The sequence below is a fragment of the Nannobrachium achirus genome (genome assembly GCF_963921795.1).
Source record: "Nannobrachium achirus genome assembly, chromosome: 7".
Lineage (NCBI taxonomy): Eukaryota > Metazoa > Chordata > Actinopteri > Myctophiformes > Myctophidae > Nannobrachium > Nannobrachium achirus.
In genome coordinates, this window is record NC_137816.1 from 38,755,134 (window position 1) to 38,761,133 (window position 6,000).

At 41.6% G+C, this 6,000-nt stretch overlaps 1 protein-coding gene across 1 annotated transcript in view; it reads right to left on the reverse strand.

The window, feature by feature from the left end:
* The window catches only part of fam189a1 (family with sequence similarity 189 member A1), a gene marked incomplete at its 3' end in the record, with an annotated part of 166,674 nt that overhangs the window by 19,044 nt on the left and 141,630 nt on the right, over nt 1-6,000 (reverse strand). The gene's annotated exons all lie outside the window — the stretch shown is intronic.

The window sequence follows — 6,000 nt, forward strand, 5'->3', positions numbered from 1 at the left end:
GTTTTGGTTCCCTCGTTTGTTTCCCCAATCTCTATCTAAACGCTAGAGGAGTAGTCTTGCCAGTTGCTGCGACTTGGACTAAAAGACGGACAAAAAAAAAAAAAGCAAAACTACGCCGCATCAAGGGTTTTATTGGGTATGTATAACAATTATGTCATTGAGCGCGGGGAATTGTTTTGGGTTAAAACTGATTCCGGTTTGGTATTTCCTGCCAAAGTGTAGTCCGTTTTGACTACAAAATGACGTAGGACGCCATCCGCTCCCGACCGGATAAAAAGCCCGAAATTGGAAGTGATCCCAGGCTAGAGAGACACATAAGGTCAGAGGGGGTTGAGGGGGGGATTCCAACTGGGGTCACCTGTGGTGACCCAGCATCACTGCTTTTTAAAGAGGCAATTTTGCGGGTGGTATGCTGTCACAGAGATAATCAATAAAACAATGCCTTTCTTCATTTTCTAGTCACGACAAGACAATATGGCAGGGTTAACCACTTGAACCCTAATGTATACCGTATTCCCAGGGCTATAGAGCCCTGGGAATACGCACTCCTCCTGTTTTTGTGTATACACTAAATATGCCACTGTCACATTATCAGTGTATACCAAGTGATGTCGTACCAGCATTATGACTGTGTGTGTGTGTGTGTGTCATTGCCTTAGTATAGGGCAAGATACTGTAATGCAACTGTGACTGTGTGTGCTTGTTATTGCCAGACCCATGAAATGGGTAGGCCTACATAAGCAAATGTCGGTCTGTCCGGGTTTTCTATATAAAGGGTATATATGATGATGACATGATGATGACATGCCTACAAAAGGCATGATGTCATAAATGATGATGACAGACAGGGGGTCTGGCACAACCAGGTTGACCTGGTCTAGTTATTATTTGCGACCGTAGGTCACAGTTTACTATCAGAACCGTCACAGCTTGTCCGTAGATGTCCGTCCGGACAGGTAACGCCTGACACTATGGTTCCCCTGACACATCACTGTGACATCACAGGTGACATCACAGTGATGTCAGATACTCAAGCAGGGATCTCCATATATGGGCATAAAGGGATTATGTTAGGGATCTCCATATATGGGCATGAAAGGGATTGTATCCCAGATGATGCCCTGTTAGGAGAACCACACTAACAGAATCCATATATGACCAAGACAGATGGCGCAACCTCGCTTTTCGCCCTTTAGCATCTTACTGGTGTATACTATTGTATAGGGTGCATTCTGTCTGTATTGTGGTTGCTTATGTTTTTGCAGCACAGGGTGGGATAATGTGTGTATTTCTATACTGTGTGTATAAGACAAATGTGCATGAAACCACTATACTGTACATCATGCATGTAAGGTAATATGCATAGTTTTCACACTTGTCAACAAACATTCTAAAAGGCCTAATTTATACTTAGTTGCGTGCCGGTGTAGTGCTCAGTAAATACCAGATCTACAAGCTCACAACACGTCACGATCGTGACGCGTTGTGAGCTCGTATATCTGATATTTACGGCACGCAACACCAGCGGGCAAATAAGAGTGTTGCTGTGTTTGTGAACATCAGTAGCTGACAGGAAATGAACCCAAGCAGTTGCCTAGCAACGTAAACTACACAGACAAGCATGGCCGGTGCTTTTAGGACTACATCTATCAAATTTCTTCTTAGCGACTATTCATTCAATGAAACGTTTGCGATTAATCGAGTAAGAGAAGCACATTTTTCTTCTCTTTATACTGTACACGCCGACATATCGTTATCGTCATCTTTATCGCGTCCGGTGGGGATTAACCTTTAAGCCCTATTTATGTCAAGCAGAATAGCAGAAAATAGCAGATCCAAAAGCTCACAGCGTGTCACATTGCAACACTTTAACCACTTGAACCCTAGCGTCCATATTCTGAGAACTTTAGCCAAAAATAGCTTATCTACAAGCTCACAACGCCTCGCGCTGTGAGATGTTGTGAGCTTGTGGCGAAGAGGTTTCGTGTAGAGTGGAAAAAGATAAGACTAAGTACAGAGTGATAGGTCAAGTGTATTAAGTATTCATGGGTTGCATTTGTAGTCCTACACTGGCCATGTCTAGGACCAACACAGGTGTTCTGATTGGCATAGAACATTAGTTCTGTGCCAATCAGACACATAGAAACATCTGTGTTGGTCCTCAACATGGCCGTTTAGGACTACAAATGCAACCCATGAATTGACGGTTTAAGTGATTAAATATCTGAAAACACAAATTTACATGAACCAAAAATACACTGAAGATTGTGCTGTCAAACAATGAAACTATATGGAATCTATGAAAATGTTGTGGGGGGGTCCCTGCTTCATCTATCTCTCAACTAGGGGGTCCTTGGCCTGAAAATGATGAAGACCCCTGCAGGGCCGGATCTAGCGTTTAACACTAGGTGGGGCAGGAAGAAATAATAGGGGGGTCACCTAAAAGAAATGGGGGGACAAACTGCCTAAAACACCCGAAATGCATAGACAACTAAGCATTTTGGCACACTTATACCAATAACACGCAATACAAACAACAGGTCTTATCAGTTTATCTATCCATCTAACTAGTTGTAGCATAGCATTTCAAATAGTTTAATATTTTTGAATTTTTTGATTTTTGCATGCCATCATGTTAGGTGGGGCAGACAGGGCATTTAGGGGGCATTGCCCCACCTTGCCTATGCCTAGATCCGTCCCTGGACCCCTGTGTTAATGTGTATATTTGCAATGCATCTGCCTTGCAGATGTGGGAGGGTACATTTCTGTGATTTCCCAAGTGACATCAAACATTTACATAGAGATGGTGTTATTCATGCTGGAGTTATCCGCTGTAATAATGCCTGCACAGAAAGCAGTTAACATGCCTGCTCAGTGGGTCTTTAACCTCTGAAAGACACCCCGCCCCCAGGCATCCTCAGGTCACAGAGTTACACCACCCCCGCTCCCCACAGGAAATCACAAATTACCCCAAACCCTGCTTCACACCCATTATGCACAGCCTGTGGCAAAGCAGCGGAAGAAGAAAAGTGCGGATATTAAATGGGTCGCTAAAGTGTTACGTTAAAAATTGAATTCCAAGCAGTTAACGTGTCAATTCTGAATGCAGCTGAATGCAACAGAGATGTTTAATGTACTTCATCGAAATTGACGAGGAGTAGCCTAAAAATAGCATATCTACAAGCTCAATTCGTTTGAGCTTGAAGATCTCCTATTTTCACTATGTTTTAAAATGTCTGACATTTTTTGACAATATAATATGCTAACGTATGGCGTCAGGTTCAAAGTTTTTTATTTTTTAAGAAATGAAGGACTGTATAGCCCCTAGCTGTAGATATGATCAGCATCATAGCGTCTCTGTCGGGTGGAAACCTCATATGTCCAAAACAGGATTCAAATGCAAAAATAGTAAAAGTAGCAGATGTACAACCTCAAAACGCGCCGTGTTTCGAGCTTTGGATCAGTGTGATGCTGTAGTATGATCTGCAGTATGATCACGTAGGGCATTCATTTACGAAAAAGGTTAGAATATCGTCGTTGTCGTGTGGAAACCTTGTATGTCCAAAACCTTCCTTTTTTTGGTTATTTTAAAAACAATTTATAATTGTGAATATAGCGATCTACAAGCACACAACGCCTCGCGATGCAAGGCGTTGTGAGATCTGCTATTTTCACTGCTTTTGTGCAACACTTTTGTATTAGAAGTAGGGTTTTAATTTATGAAAAAACACACAAATTTGAAACTTGGAGATATGAGGTTTCTGCCCCGACAGTGAGGATATGTGCCTGGATACCCAGGTTATGACTATTCACCAATCCTCAAGTTCCTCGCATTTCAGTGCCGGGGGAACTATAAGGCGGCTGAATCATAGGGTCAGTTAGGTCCAGCGACGTAGTAACAGCCTTATGGTGTAATATAACCATGGACCCTGGGGACCGGGGATACAGTGCGACACCTCCTTCTCTTTAACGTTTTTAAGACATAACTCAACACGTCTGACTTCCTTGGTACTTAATAAAGTTTTATAGCAGCAATTCCCCCTCATCTCGTTAATTAGCCCACGATCACAATGACAAATTGTGTTTGATCTTTCCCTCCGCTCCATACAGCCATGCTTCATCCAAAGTCTTTTATTTGGTTATCAATGTTTTATAATCAATCAGGGAACATGAAACTAACGCAGTTTGATCGCCATTATCCAATAAAGGCACAGGGAGAATGTACATCACTCTGGCAGACAGCGCGAGTCAAGATAATCTACAGAGATCATGAACTAGCAAACCACAGCCAAAGCCAGGCTTGATACATGCTGCATACTAAAGAGGACCATCTCCACGGGGAAGACTAATGTTGTTGCCATTCTTAACTTCCTGTGCAATTAATCTGAGCCAGTGGTGTTTCCAGTGGTGGAAAAAGTACTCCCATTCTTTACTTAAATAAACGTATCAATATTGCAATGTAGAAATACTCTGTAGTAAAAGTGAATTCAAAATTGTATTGAGTAAAAGTACAAATGTATTGGTATACACATTTACCTAAAGTACCAAAAGCAAAAGTAGTCTTTGTGCAGAATGTCCCCATTTCACAAGTTCAAAATGTATACGTTATTTTGAAAATAGCAGATCTACAAGCTCACAATGCATCGCATCGCATCACAACGCATTGTGAGCTTGTAGATCGGCAATTATGTCAAATGGCCGAAATGTATATAGGGCTGAAGTGGTTACTGTATGTTTTGTTATAATAATCAAAATAAGTAACTAGTAAAAAAGTTTCAAATAATTGTAGTGGAAATAGTACAATATTTGCCTATTAGATGTAGTGGAGTAGAAGTAAAAAGTACTGACATATGGAAATACTCAAGTAGAGTACAAATACCTCAAAACTGTACTCGCACCACTGTACATCATCTGACTGCATATCAATTCTCAAAACTAGAATCTGCATATCAATTCTCAAAATGGTATACCATACAAGGAATGTGGGGACATCAGTTTGAATGTCAGCTTGTATTGTGTTTCTTCTTTTGTTGTTGAAAAAATTAAAACATCAAGATTCAGAAACAGAGTCAGCAGGGTTGTCAAGGTTAAGGGGGGGATTAGTTGAAAAATATGACTGGAACCCAATAGTGGGAAAAAAAAGTACACAAACCCATACTCCTGGTCAAATCTTACTTACAAGCTTAAAGGAGTAGTTCACCCCCAAAATGACTTTTTTTCTATTGATTAGTCACATCAGGGCCTTATTTGGGTCCCCACCCAGGCCCATGCATTTGGGTCCCCATCCAGAATCAATGGAGGTACATTTACTATAATCATTTCTTTCGTCTTAGGAATGCGCCGAATACCAAAAAAGTCTCCATGGTGTGACTAATCAATGGAACAAAAAGTCATTTTGGGGGTGAACTACTCCTTTAAGTTGCTCAGTCATATTTGTACTTTGTACTCCATCCCAGCTCCTCCTCCAGACCTCAGCCATATCAACACTTGACTACTGTAACTCGCTCCATACTGGCCTCTCAGCATGTGCACTTTAAGCCTCTCCAAATGATCAAGAATGCCCCAGCATGCTTGGTCTTCAACCAGACACATTTTCACATGTCTCCCCCCTTCTCCGCTCCCTCCATTAGCTCCCAGTTACTGCCCGCACAGAGTACAACTGTGAGTACAACAGGTATGGCACTCCCATATCTTCAAAGCCTCATCCATCCTTACAACCCCTTCCAATCACCCAATTCTCCGCCGTAATCTGAACACTCACCTCTTCCGACTCCACCTTATGCTGTAGCACTTGCCGAAAAATCATGATTTTATTTGTTGAAAAACCTATGTTTATATGTCAGTAGTGCTCAAACTGTTTCATGTGAAGGACCCCCAAAATGACATGTACCGGTATTTGGCCACGGACCCCCATCTCAAAATATTTAGTTCCAGGGACCCCCCAGAAGCAACATTTGAGTTACAAATGTTCGCTTAAAAAATACATATTATATTCAAAGA